At 36.0% G+C, this 12,952-nt stretch overlaps 1 long non-coding RNA gene across 1 annotated transcript in view; it reads left to right on the top strand.

Moving 5' to 3' along the window:
• LOC132332626 (uncharacterized) overlaps nt 1–12,310 on the top strand; it is a 39,954-nt gene extending 27,644 nt beyond the window's left edge. The window contains exons 3-4 of the long non-coding RNA XR_009487959.1: nt 8,805–8,922; nt 11,298–12,310. This is a non-coding gene — a long non-coding RNA (uncharacterized LOC132332626). The remainder of the gene's footprint in view (nt 1–8,804; nt 8,923–11,297) is intronic.
• Nucleotides 12,311–12,952: the final 642 nt, after the last annotated feature.

The raw sequence follows: 12,952 nt of genomic DNA, 5'->3' as shown, positions 1-12,952 counted from the left end.
AATAAATTGCTGTTTACTGAGAATACTGAGTCCAGCATGTTGCATATGCTAGACTCTAAATGAAAGCTGAAAGCACTCAGTCTCAATCCACCATTGTGACTCCAAGGACATTGATCTTTGAGGGCCTTGGGAAAGAAAAAGAAACCCACCAAGAAAACAGTAGTTCTGTGAAGTCCTGAATTCACTGAGGCTTCCTTCCATTCAGACAAATGAGATTTCTGGCATCATGTGCTAAATAAGACATTGCATAAAGGAGAACTCTTTTATGAGCTGGACAATTTCATCTTGTTAGCTTTGGTAGGCACTTCTCCAGATGTTCTAGTTAGGCTGACTTAAACTGAATATATTTTTCAAAACCTGTTGAAATAATACCATAACCCAATACAAGCTTCTTAAGGCTTTTCATTTTTCTTGCTTTTTGAATTCTCATTGCTTTGAATATAACAAACATTCAGAGGGTATAAAAGCCTCACACAATATTCTGATTCCTGGGTATACTAGTTATGGTCTAAGCATAGTTGTATATTAGGTATTTACTCTGCAAACTTTAACTAAAAAAGCAGGAAGGATATGATGACTACAGAATAGAATTTCAGAGTTTTAAGGTAATTATGAAACTTCAATACATTTCAAGCTGTGATGTTTGAAAATAGCATCATGCTTTGGAAAGACTGTAGTTCATAAGGGTTTCAAATGTAGCAGTGCTGTATTTTATTATTTCTGTTAATCATAACTTGGCTGTGCAAGTTTGTTTTTTCTATTTACTGCTTGAGTATGGATCATAAAACTGTTTGAACTTCAAAATATCCCAACAAATCAATATTAAAAGGTGGGGTTTGGCCTTAATTGCTTCAGGACTGTATTCTGCAGCATTATACTAATGTGGTTGTTATTTGTAGAGGTTTGCTTAGATAATTGGGTGTCTAACTTCTACTCAAGATTAGCTTTGCTTATAGGGGGAGAAACCTAATGAGTCTGCTTTTTGATAATACCAGTTGAGAAGCCAGTAAGATAATAGTAATGAAATCTGCATGTGTGTTTACTATAGCTTTGCTGCATCTCTTATTCATGTCTAATTAGATTTGAGTATGCTGAATATTTGAGGTTAATTGAATATTTTCTTTAATAAAAATGAGATTTGCATGGGTAGAACAAAATTTACTTTGAGCTTAGAAGGAAACTAATAGTCTTTTAGACTTCTGCATGGAGAAAATCAGAGTAAGTCCGTAAGTAATCTAAAAAAATCACTAATTCTTATAATAAATAAAGCATTTTATATTATCTATAACTGGAACAGATTGACTGTTTTAAAAACATCCTAACTGTTACAGAAGGCTTCATGAGATTCATTGCTTTAAAAACATTTGACCTTTTTACCTTTTGCACATTCTTCACTGTCATTGTTTGGCATGTGAGATAGAGAAAATTAACAGAACCTTGTTGAAAAACAATATAGTAGAGTTCAGTAATCTGGACATACAAGATCCCATGAATTTCCATGTTCACAGGTGGTTCAAGCATGTCACTTGGCATTAATTGGGTTTTTTCAACAATGACTTTTTCACTGAGAATGGTTAGAAGATCATTTTCTTTCTTCCAGAGTCTTGGAATAGAAGCTTGGATGTGGGAGTTTAGATGGAAGTTTAGACAGTTTAGGACCGTGGTGCAAACCTCTTGATTGCCCTTGGCATTGTGTGGTAGCTCCTGATGACCATGGTGACTGAGAGGAGCTGTGGTGATTGCTGCCACTGAAAAGAGTTATTGGAATATCCAAGAATGCTTCCAAACACTACAGGCCCATACATTCAAAGAGTAGTGAAACTTGCCAAATTATACTGTGGTCCTAGAGAACAGACAGCAGGAATAGAAGAAAGACTTATGAAACCTGGCAAAGATTTTATATGAAATCTGATTGGGAAGCAAAAGTTTTTCTCTCTTAGAAACATGACTGTTTGAACAACTTGAAGTACAAGTGGAAGTAGAGAGGAGAGGTGTGGGAAAGATGGGATGTGCTTTTTATTAAAAAACAACTTCTGAAGATCCCTATTCTGAAAGTGGATTATTCAAACATCAAGGCTTTGCATCAGGAAACATTGCTATAATTCTGTGTGTTTATTCCTTTTCTACAATAAGCTCAATACTGTGGAGCATTTTGTTCTTCATTTGATGAAAATCTGCTTCATCATGTAGTTGTTCAGTTGTGTTAGAATGTGAACTATGAAAAAACTGAACTATAGCAGAACAGCAGTGTTTTGAACTGCAGAGATTTCTAACAAGGTTCCAGGGTCATTGTAATCTGCAGCTTTTAGTACTTCTTTAGGACTAACTTAAAAATTGTAATTTTAGAGGCAAACTATCACAAGTTAATTTTGAATTATTTTTGCAATTAATTGGATAGAAATATGAGATGTTCCATGCCTTGCAGCAATGTTAATGATTATAAGTTCAGGCAGCACTAAGGAGTGCTATGAAAACATGTTATTCATCAGGACCTAAAAATATATCTTCACTCTGGTTAATCATTTTCCCCAGACTTGAATGAAGTTGTGCTGAATATATTACTTACTAGTCTGAATCTTTCCATTGAGTGAAATGAGTTTGAACTCTTTAGGTTTGTTAATAATTTGCATTTAAAATTGTTTTAGATACAGTATTAGTAAACTTAGGAAATTCCATTTGGGATGCTTATGGAGAAGGGAAGGATCTGTTGATGTGGCATTTCCTTTGAAGTTCTCTGGCTGTCCATCTGTCTCCCTGCTGCCTCCCCATCACTTCCTGTGGTGGCCTTAGGAGCACTTGGCCATGAGAGTAGCACATGTGGAAAGTCATCCACATGTCCAAAAGAACAGCAGATGACAATCACAGCTTCTTATAACCTAAGAAAGTAAGAAATTGTGAGTGGAAACTGAGGATTCAAAGACAGAGTGCCAGTGCTTTTCTTTCTGCTAGTAGAGAAGGAGGTGGCAAATTGCAGATTCCTTTCAAGGAATGCCAGCAGCTCAGCCACTGGGCTGGCTGTTTGTGCTTGTCACCCACTCCTAACAGCACTGCTGCCCCATGCATGGGCTGGGCTACAGCTTTGGGGAAAACTGAAAAATCAACAGCTGGGAAATGGGCTCCCTAGGAATAACAGAGATGTGCCTTCAATAAATCCCTCCACAGGAACTGAGGCCTTCTTATGTCCTCATATTGCTGTATTCCAATCTCTCACTCCATAGCAGAGTTGATACTTTCTGGTTATACAAATAAGTTTAGTTTGGGTAGCAAAAGACAGTAATGAGATATGTTAAAGATTTCTGTCTGCACAGGGGAAGTGGAAACCTTACTGTGAGGTGGAGAGTCAAAAAGAATTGTTGTGAGTACAGTGGCAGAGTAACTAGAAAAAAAGTGAATATTAAAAATGTTGGAGTTTAATGACAGACTAATTCCTAGCTCCACCTTCTCCCCTCAAAAGCAAATGAAAACTATTCTGAAGAGCTATGTTTGATTCTGAGGGGGCTATATTCGTTCTAGTTCTGTCCTAGCAAAACTTTTTCAGTTTCATTTCTTTATTTAATTTTTTAAAAATTCCTGTAACATCTTTTCAGTCTTTATAATCTTTCACAGTAGTTTACTGATATTTGCAGACTGATATCATTTTCAGGCATGCAGCCACTTTCTCTAATATAAGAAGCCCAAAAACTTCTTAAAGAATTTCTTAAAACCCTGCTTCTCATTCCGCTACTATGTTTTCCAAACCAAGGCTAACTTTCACTCTAGGTCATATTAATAGTACAAAAATTAAAAGCTGATCCTTGTGTTTGTATTTTAAATTAAAACAATGAAAAGCTTTCAGAGCACTCACTCACACTCCCCAGGCTGTGGATTTTCTCCAGTCCATTGGTCTAGAGGTTTCTCTTATTGAAATATTGTGGCAGGAAAGGAGGATTAAATTACTGAGGCTGTCAAAAAGGACAAGCACTCTGCCATACATTATCATTATCACTGGCTTCCTCAGTGGAAGAAAACGCAGTAAATCACTTCAAATACAAAGCAATAAAGACCACTGGCTTTTAAAATCATGAGTGCTATTGCCATTAACAGAAAGTGACAGCTATGTGGCATGCTTAGATGCTGCTTGTATCTTTTTTGACAGTGTGCACATAAACCTGCCAGTGACACACCATTAGATCACATGACCTTTCAAATTTGATTCTAGCATTGTTGCTTTTCCTTAGGAAAAAAGAAAGAAATGTTTGTTTTTCTTTGTTCTTTTCCTCGTGCTCTTCTTAAAGGTGAGAAACATTTGATACTAATAGTAATTCTGATTTGCTTTGCAGTGATAAATGTGGTTCAGGCAGATACTTGTGCAGAAAGAGGTCTCAGGTCTGTTCTAAAGCCAGATCTGCACATTGACAGGTACATGTTAGTGCTGGAAAACTCTGCTATAGGTCTTAGTAAATAGTGCTGTGGTTCACCTTGTGCTTTGTCTCTTTTGAGGAGGTTGAACTGAGGAGTTAATACCTAACTAACTAGAAAAAAATTTGTTTCAGCTAGAAATGATAGCTGCATTCTGATGGGACAATTGCTCTTATTTCTTCCTAGTGTAGGTTCATGTGGCATGGAATACTGCAAGCTCTCCTAAGGCTGGTTAGTGCTGTGCTTTGGGGCTTGTTTGGGACTTTGGTTGGTGGGTTGGTTTGTTTTTAGCAAATCTGTTCCACAAAAGAGAGAATCTATCCCTAATCAATCTGGAAAGCACATAGCTGCCCAGTGTAGTGTAGGACATTTGTTGCTTTCTGAATTCAGAATACTACTCAGAGTCTGAGGTGTAGGAAGTGTTCCTTGGCCCTAGAATTTCCAGAAATAAATAAATACATAAATAAATCAATCAGTAGGCAGCTATTATGTGAATACATATGAGAAAGAATATAAATTATTCTTTTCCCATTTAATAATAATAATAAATTTGTTCATATACATTTTTTTATTGTGATAATATGTACATTACTTATGCAGAATGAGTGACATCCTTTGATTACATTTTCTCTTGGAGGTCAAACTTTAAGATGGAATAATCACTAATTTAAAGATTCATTTGATTTGAGAAAGAATAGGATACATGCTGATGGTATCTGACATGTTGGAGTTACTCGTAAATCTTTTAAATATGTATTTATTCACAAATCACTGATTCACTCCACACTAAGAAGGAGTGATCTCTCTTCATTTCATTTCTACATCTGAGTTTCATGTCTTGGCCTGAAAACAGGTTTTACTGGAATGGAGCAGGGAACACCATGAAATGATTACTTGTTGGGATGGAAATATCATACCAAAACAATTATTAGGTTTGGAGTTTTTAAAAAACCCTGAAAAATACTTCACTTAATAAGCAAGCAGATGACCAATTCTGCCATATAGAGTAGGAAAGTGGATAATGTTTTACTAAAATTTGACAATACTGAGGATAAAATACTCTTTTTTTTTTTTTCCCCTGAGGGATAAATTAAGCAAAGGGAAATAGCCAGGCAGCGTGCTGCAATTTCATCCTTGGATATTTTTAATAATTATTTTGCAAGCCTGAGGTGAAAGGCAGGTGAGATTCCAGCAGTGAGCTTTTTCTCTGAGCAGAAGGGCTCATCTTCCCCGTGGTGCTGTCTCTGTGTTTGTAGGGGGGTTCTTCTCTGCAGTCAGTGCTGTGTCTGCCCTGGCTCGTGGTGGAATTTCAGTTCTGCACTGGCTGGACAGGAAGACAGGAAGTTCATCAGTAGTCCAGCTCCCCACTTGATCCTTGCAAGAGGACCACCAAGAAAGAAAATTGATGGAAAGATTGTGCCCATACACCAAAAGTTTCCAACTCTGTGCATTTTAAACCTGGCCTAGTTACATCTCCAACACGTGTTTTCTATCACAGGCCTTACAAACTAGTATCAGAGCTTTTTCAGCTGAAACAGGAACTGAACTAAACTAATGCTTTAAAGCTCAGGAAACCAAATTATCAAGGATATAAATATCATTGAAAATTGCCTGCAGATGGTTTAGCCTGACACTTTATTGGTGTTTGTGCTAGGCCAAATTATAGCAGCAGAGGCAGTGTATTATGTCTATTAAGTAGTGTATTAATTTATTTTTTTCCTGTCACAATGAATGTTGCTGGAAATGATACTCATAATGATTGGATCCATATTAGAACATAAATAAATGGATAAATCACACGTTATTTTTGTCTTCGAAAAGAAGAATCACTTTAATGAATAGCTCTTTAAAAAGATACACTATTATAATACATAAAATTATTGCTAAGCCAAAATTGCAACTATAGGCTAATTCTGTAGTTGAAACTGAACCAATTTGACCTTGAAAATAATGCATTTTGCAGCTTTATACCCTTTTAGTTTATGCTTACAGATAAATAAATGTTAGTTGGAGTTTATATGGAAAATACATATTTTTTTGGAGTCCTATTTAGGTTGGAGAAGAACTTTCAGGTCATCAAGTTCAACTGTTAACCCAGCAATGCACTTTTAAATATCTCCAGGGATAATGACTCCACCAGTTCCCTGAGCAGCCTGTTCCAGGGCTTGACAACTCTTTCAGTGAATGATTTTTTCTTAATATTCAGTCTAAAATTTGTTTGGAATGGAATTCACTCTTCATTAATATAATATTTGAAAATAAAATTGAATTTTCTCTGCTTTCAATTTAATTTATTGATATGGAATAATTTTAGAAGTTTATTAGAAATGTTAATTTTGGTTCCACATTTGAATTAAAGGCTGTAGTTACAGAAAATGAAAAAAAAATCAGTATCGAAAAAAATCAAGGAAAAAATGCTGTTAAACAGATTGATATGAAATGTAAAATACATAAGCATGAGGTAGCAGGAGACTAGGGAGACTGTTTGAAATCCTTTTAAGGTTAGTAATTGTTGCAAACCACAAAGATGGTTCTCCTCTTTTGACAATCATATTTTCTTTATGTTTTCAGACAGTCGTTGTCTCTGTCATAAATATGGAGATTTTGTCAGAATATTTGCTTTTCTTATACCTGTCTTGTGTGACATGGGTAGCCTTTTTGTTTTGTTCCTTTTTCTGTATAATGGGGATTAAAATTTTTTATTAATTTTAGGAATATATACTTGCTAATATTTGTAAGCCTTTGGAATAAAAACAGGATACAGAGTTATTATTTCAGCATCTGAACCCCATCATTATCTACTTACACCTTCAAGTCTCTTAATCAGTTAACAGGACACATTTTTGCCCATCCATGTAACTTTTTGTAACTGTGTCATAGTTGTTTTTTTTTTCCTCCCACTGCTGCCTTTCAGCATTTTAAGAGTGTGGAAATTTCAGTCGTGTAGTGAACCTTGCCTGATTCCTCCTGCCAGGCTGCAGCTGAAGTGCTGAGACCTGGAGGTAGAGTCTGTGCTCTTCTGACAAGTGTCAGCAGAGACATTTGTGAGGAAAGGAGGAATCCATTCTCCTAACAGTCACCCTGCTGTGATAACAAGAGTGAACAGCTTTATGCAAGAGGTTTCCAGGCTGATCCTGACAGGTGCATCATTTCTTGGTGGGAAATGATTGTTTTCCAAGGAACAGACTATATGAAGTCATTGCTCCCCAAAGTAACAAAATCTCTTCCTCCATGTTCCAGAATAGAGCATGCACAGAGTGTAAACTGCACATTAATATATTGAAATCATGCACAGAGTTTTCTACTTACTGCTTAAAAACTCTGATCTCTGGAATACAACAAATTGGATCAAATTTGCCTATATAAGAGTTTCTGACCAGTTGCTCCAAATTACCTGCTGGTGATAACACCTTTAAGTGTTGTTCTAAAAACAAAAATAAATAATCATTCAGGCTTTCATAGTAAAACATGCTTTAAGCTTAAAGCACTTACTGTTTTTTCACTTTCATTTTGATAAACAAGTTTCATTTAGTTCTCTATTCTTTCCTGCACTGCCTAGCAATTATCTTCTCACATGGTGCTTTTCAACAGGATGTTACATTTTCTTCCTTTTCAGTAGGCTTGGAATTCCTACAAGGAAGTGTGTACTTATACCTGGGTATTACAGAAAAGAAATGTGGAAATCAGCTCGAGAGAAAGTCTGGGATCCCAGAGAGAAATATAGGAGAGTAACACTATCCATAGCTTTATTCATGTATTCATATTTTGTGTAAGATATCCTTTCCTGTAGCCTTGGATGTAACATAACTTGATGCTAACCCATTCAAAATGATGCCTATTGTAACATTTTTAGGTTGTAAAGCTCACAAACTTCACAGTTTGACCAATGTTGCCAAGACATACCAAATGTTAGCTCTAAATTCCTGTCATTTTGTCAGTCTCAGTGTTTTTGGCCCCAGCACAAGCCACTAACTCAAGCCAGCTCCAACACAATACTGGAATTGTGTGTTTGAAAGGAAAGCCATACTTGGAGGCTGTGGGTGTAATTTAAGTTCACAGAAGAAAAGCATATATTTGGTGTAGTTGTTTGTATAGCCAAATAAACAGTTGTACCATGGGGTGGTGGGAGGGGGAACAAAAATGAAACATTTCTATAAGCCTGTGGATCTATGGCTACAACTTCTCTGTCCTTCTAGTACAGCTAAATAACACTAAGAAGAAGGGAAGATTTAAAAGAGAGGGTCTTGGACTATTCTTGTCATGGAAAATGTTGAATTTAATTGATAAAGAGTTCTTGCTTATGTAGTGGAAGAATAAAAGACAGAATGCAGTTTTGCCTTTTTTCTGGTTTTCTGAGTTGATCACTTTTCAATGCAATTTTTTTTTGTTTACCCTAAAATTTACAGTGCTCAGTGATTCCCCAGAAGATGAGCAGAACTTGAATGTGAAGATACTGATTTTGCTGAATCTGTTTGAAAAATATATTCCAGAAGCAAAGAAATACCATTGAACAAGACATTGGTGGTGAGTTTTAGAGACCACTTTCTTGTAAACTTTTGTAGCTTAAAAATGATGTGTTGAATTTCTACTTTTCTCTGCAAGATTTACTGTGACAGTAATTGTTTGACATAGTGTCAAGAAGAAATTCTTTTCTATTAACTGAAGGTTTCCACATTTATTTGCAAAAGTCTGCAGAAACTATTACTGTCATTCCTTAAAATATGTTTCAAAAAAAACCAAAACCAAACAGCATCCCCAGCTCATAGTAATTAGCTTATAAAACCTAAGAACTTTAAGGACATGTCTGCTTCCTGTAATGCTCTATTTTGGACAAGATACTTCATTGTAATAGGACTATAAATATATATATATATCTATATATGTATTAAAATGTCAGTAATTCTGTATTGCTGAGGTCTGTATCTTATTTAAAGTTACAGTATAACCCCCAGGGTAGTGCAGGGGTTTGTGTCCTCCCCACCAAACTGTATCTGAGACAGTGGCAGTGTAATACTGGGGGTTGGTTATGGGCCAGTTTAGCCTGAGCACCCCCCTGGAAAAGCCTGGCACCAGCCCTACACTGTGGCCTCCCAAAGCAAGTGAGCTGAGTAGGAGCTGGGGGATCTTCTCTTTGGAGAGTGTGTTTGTAGGGCTCATAGCAAGACTGGAGAAGGCTACTCAGTTCTCTCACAGACAGAGAAGGGAAATATTCTCCTTGCTCAGAGTTTCCTCTTGCCTGTGGTAGCAGGGTCATCATTACCAATGGTGCATTTTTCTCCTCCCTCTTCATTTCAATCCTCTTTCCTGCTCTGGTGAAGCTCAGGGAAGAAGCTGAGAGTATCTTTGTGATAAAGCAGTCCCTCTGTGGGTGCAGGAAGCAGCTCCAAGCCTGGACACAGTGCACACAAGGTACCTTTGCAGAGCAGGAGTTCCAGTTAGCCCTGCTGGCATGACTTTGCTAGCTCTATTCATGGCAGTAATTACTCAGCTATGGGGAGCTGAGTACTGAGGGAAACAGGCTTTCTTACCATTTCCATCATCATGCATGGTTTGAATCCATGCAGTAGCTAAAATACACAGAGAAGAGTATAAATACTCAAAGTTCCAGGAACACAATAAGGAAAATGCAAAGAATCAAATCTCCATACCCTGGAACAATAGAACATGGGTTTGATGCACTTCTTCATGTGGCTGAACACTTCAGCTTTTCTGCACCAGTAATTTTTCTCCATGTGATTGTACAAAAGCACATCTCCTTTATAAAGGTATTTTGTAGTCTCTCACTGGAAGATTGTTTTTGTTCTGTATTTTAAGGCCATAATTCCTATAGTCATAGTTCCTATTTATATATTTATATTTATATATACTTTGGATCTCTAAGAGTAGCATCCAATCTGTCCTATAATAGGTCTTTCAACAGGGCAAGTGGTGGAAAGTTTTTCCTTCTCTAAACCTCTTCTGAGCTATCCCAGCAGCCTAGAAGTTGCAACATGAAGCATCATTGCATGTCCTAGAATACTTATCCTAATTATTAAATACAGAACCTTCCTATTTGTCAGCTGTGTAATTTGCTTTGAAAAGATATGCTGTCAAGATTATTTGTTTTTATTCAAATTCCTTCTAGAGTCACGTTAGGCAGCCTCATTGCTTTTTGAGCAGGACTGGGAAAGAGCCTCATTTTTGACTTAGCAGCATGTTTTAATCACAGCAGCAGAGATTCTGGCCCTCTGGGCTTGCTTAGATATTGTGAAAGAGTGCAATTTTAAATCATGTCAGCTAATTTCTGTAACATAGAAATTTTAAATGCTTCTTTAAAACCCACATACACAGAGATGAAGGTAGCTAGTTTAGTCTAGGGGAATTATCATCTTTGCCCATACTTTACTATTTTACAACACACAGACACTTGGAATTTAAATAATTTTGCATTGCAGAAAGTGGAAAGAACAACTTGCTATTTAAATACTAATTGTCCAGGCTGACTTGGACCCATCATACATACAGTATAGAAAATGCATTAATTAGTATATGTTTTACTTAAAATTATTTCTGACTATGCAGATATGTTTTCAGTAGAGCTTGGAACATCTTTATTTACACATTGTGAACAATTACTAATTTATGTACACAATTATTTTACAAATAGTTTTATTTCAGAGTTAATTCCAGCCCTGATAGTTTCTTTGATGTAGATTCTAGTTCTTAGAGTGCTCAGTTTCCAGTAGGCTGAGTACCTGAAAAGTAAGCTTTCTTTACTATTTATTTACCTCTCCCCTTTTTTTTTTTAAACAGGCACTAGGAGCCTTTTAATCTTTCCAAATGCTGAAGGAAGATGATCAGAACAAAAGTGAAACCTTAAATGAAATTACTGATGCTGTTTTGTAATGTTTCCTATCTAGGTTTTGATTCCCAAGATGACAGTGCAGTAATTGGAAAGCTCAGAGGAGCAGTGGAAGCCCTCCATGGGCTGCCCTCAGTCGAGAGGGGAATGCAAAGATGACTACGAGGCATGAAAGGAAGTTTGCCTACAGAGGAGCCTTCTCCCAGTGTAAATACATGCTTGATAGTGCATCAAAGATGAGATCTTTGTAATTCCTGCAGTATATTTAATGTATAATTGATATGAAAAGGACGCTTGATTTGTAGTTGTAAAGTTTTGTATACTTTTCAGTCTGTTTGTTTTTATATTTCCCCCCTAAGGCTAAGAATATCTCCACAATGGACAACGTCTTGTAAATAATTAATACCTACATGATTGAACGACGTGCTTTATTTGCATTTTTAAGATTTTTTCCTACATAAAACAGTAATAAAAATGCAAGTCAAAATTTTAATTTTTAATAAAAAAACCATAAGCCTTAGAAAACTGATTAAAAATACTTTTATGTTATCCCTAATCACCCCGTTAAATGGAATGCCTGTGATTAGCCTCATTAAGAATTTTATACTGTGAAGATTTTATTAAAAGCAATATATGAAAATTACTTGGATTAATGTGTTAATCTGCCTCTTTAAAATGCTAATATCCATTTTATGCACATTAAATCTCAGTATGTGTTTTCTTTGATGCATGCAGTTCCTATCAATTAAATATAAAAAATTAGGCTAGTTGCAGGACTTATTAAATTACTGCACCCTTTTTTAAAATAACTTTTACCCTTCTACTGGCATTATAATCAGCTGTTTATGGTTACCATAATTTGAAGTAGGGGGAGGGCAGGAACAATAATTTTCTGTACAGGAGATGATTTACTTGCAGCCAACATCTGTCAAAGCACAAAAAGAAGCCATAGAGTATCAGATTTTGCTTCACCTGCTTTGGGCTTTAGGGATGGGCAACTGTTTTCATTTGGGTTTTGTCACTTTTAGAACTTACATCAAACATATACAATAAATTGTTGTATCTGAATAACTACTGTCTGGTGTGGAAAGTTAATTTTACAGCTTTTAACCAATCTCAGTGAAGGGTTTAATTGATATTTTTAATGGAGCTGTGAATCAATGCTGCAAAAGGATTGTCTCTTGAGAACGAGGATATAATACGTTTCATTTTTTAATTTACTTTTTTATTTGTCATTTTCTTCAAAGGATTTTATAGACTGTGGATTTCCACTGTTTGCAAACAGGCTATGTTTCTTCATAAGCATATGTAAAGTATTCAGAGAGATAAGTAATTTATTAAAATCTACCTAATTTGCCGTGATATATTAAATCTCTGCTTCAGTGATCACAGACCATTTCATTTAGAGAATTAGGCATTCCCTCTTTGTGTGATTAAAGCTCTGGAAAATGAGTTCTTTGCTCCTATTTGTGAACATTCAAAGCCTGCTAATGGCAAGAAGATGGAATAGATTATGAGACAATTCATTACAGTTCAACAGAAAAAAACCCCTGCTATAATGCAGAAATGCAAGTATGAATATCTGCCTATAGTTTGAACCATCTGTGCTCTAATGCCTTCAGTAATGGCTCTTCGTCTTCAGCAGGCTTTGAAATGACATCCATACAATATTAATTTGTTGATGTACATTATGAGGCCAGTGGAATGAATATA

The sequence above is a fragment of the Haemorhous mexicanus genome, chromosome 12 (genome assembly GCF_027477595.1).
Source record: "Haemorhous mexicanus isolate bHaeMex1 chromosome 12, bHaeMex1.pri, whole genome shotgun sequence".
Classification (NCBI taxonomy): domain Eukaryota; kingdom Metazoa; phylum Chordata; class Aves; order Passeriformes; family Fringillidae; genus Haemorhous; species Haemorhous mexicanus.
The sequence above is the reverse complement of the archived record's forward strand: the minus strand, read 5'-3'. Positions and strand labels throughout refer to the sequence as shown.